The following is a 1550-nucleotide window of genomic DNA, read 5'->3' as shown; positions in this document are numbered from 1 at the left end:
GTGCAAACTGTGAACTTATGATAGACTGGTGTGTAATCTAGTAGTATGAACGAATGGATGATGTACGGATCTCATTTACTATCTATGAAATGTCGATTTGCCTTTACTTGAATCTGATTGTCTAAATATGATTTAATGAACCTCAAAACTCTGATAAATGATAAGAAAAATATTACACTTGAAATGAGAAGTAAAGGAATCAAACTAGATAGGACAGTTAGGTAAGCCGCGGTCTGGTTGGATTGAGGAGTCCAGGATCGGGTCTTACATCGATAGTTACTCTCTTAGTGTTCGATCGTCCTTTCTATCGACATGTTTCTGATTCTGGGTTGGGATTGTCGAGAATTATCGGTTGTGATGTACTTTCGCCGGTTTTCTCAACTTCAGTGGGTTTTTCTGCATAGTTGATTTCTATTGTGCTCGGAGTGAGGTGTTTTCTGCTTCTTAGTAACACAGCATTAACCTAATGTTTCGTATTTGTGTCAGAGTTCCCAGGGAGACGTCATGTTTCTCTTTTGATGGCAGTCGCGTTTTCCGCTACTTGACTGTCCAGTCGCTTAATGTGTTCACTTAGAGCATCGAACTTTCTCATTAGCTCACTGTAGATTATATTTATCATCCCATTCAGGTAAGTGGCCATTTTGCGATTTCCTGTGGAGGCTTGGTTTAACCTAAATTTCCCTCTACCTTGGCCTGATCCAACAATAGCATCATAATTTCGGGTAAAATTGCCGGTTTCCGGAATGGGATACCGATTTTTCAAGGTTGGAATATCCACGAAATCAACATGTTGTTCTATATCAGAAAGGACACCATCATCAATTTGGTAAATTCCAAATTGATTTTGCTCTTCTAAGACAGAATGAAGTGAGTCCAGAGATTCTTTGATTTCAGCGAAATGTGGCCTTCCTATGGAATCAACTTCTCTTCCTCGTTCTACATCCATCATTTCGTAGGATCTACCCGTCGCTACATTCTTGATCAAACGCTTCGCTTCTTCAGGGTTCCTGGTACTGAAGCTCCCTTCACTGGATGTGTCAAGCGTGATTTGGTAATGCAGGTTAACACCCCCGTAAAAGGTGTTAATAAGTTGTGGTTCTGAATAACCGGTGGGGACATTCAAGTTGGTAACTCTTGAATCTTTCCCAGGCGTTTCTGAATGATTCCCGTGGATCTTCTCGGAATGTGGAAATTTTCTTCCTTACATCCCAGTAACGCGTCTCATCGAAGAAGTGATTAATGAAAACACTCCTAATTTCCTTCCAGCAGGTAAGAGATCCAGCTGGTAGTTGGTCCAGCCATTTTCTGGCGTCACCCTCTAAGGAAAATGAAAAGAGTTTACAACGATTGTACTCGTCATTCATCATGTCTTCTAGGTGTTCGCTGTGATCGTGCGGTGTTTTGAGACGGTTTCACGGAAAGGGTTCGGACGTACCAAGATTAGGTGTTCGAGGCTAAGCCTGAATTTCTTGGTATCGTCCTTTGGTAGTTTAATGGCTGACCTATTGGAATAGGTCCTACCAGGATTTAAATAGTCTTGCAAAGGCAAT

Source organism: Brassica napus, chromosome C2, assembly GCF_020379485.1.
Source record: "Brassica napus cultivar Da-Ae chromosome C2, Da-Ae, whole genome shotgun sequence".
Classification (NCBI taxonomy): domain Eukaryota; kingdom Viridiplantae; phylum Streptophyta; class Magnoliopsida; order Brassicales; family Brassicaceae; genus Brassica; species Brassica napus.
This window is presented reverse-complemented; position numbering follows the sequence as displayed.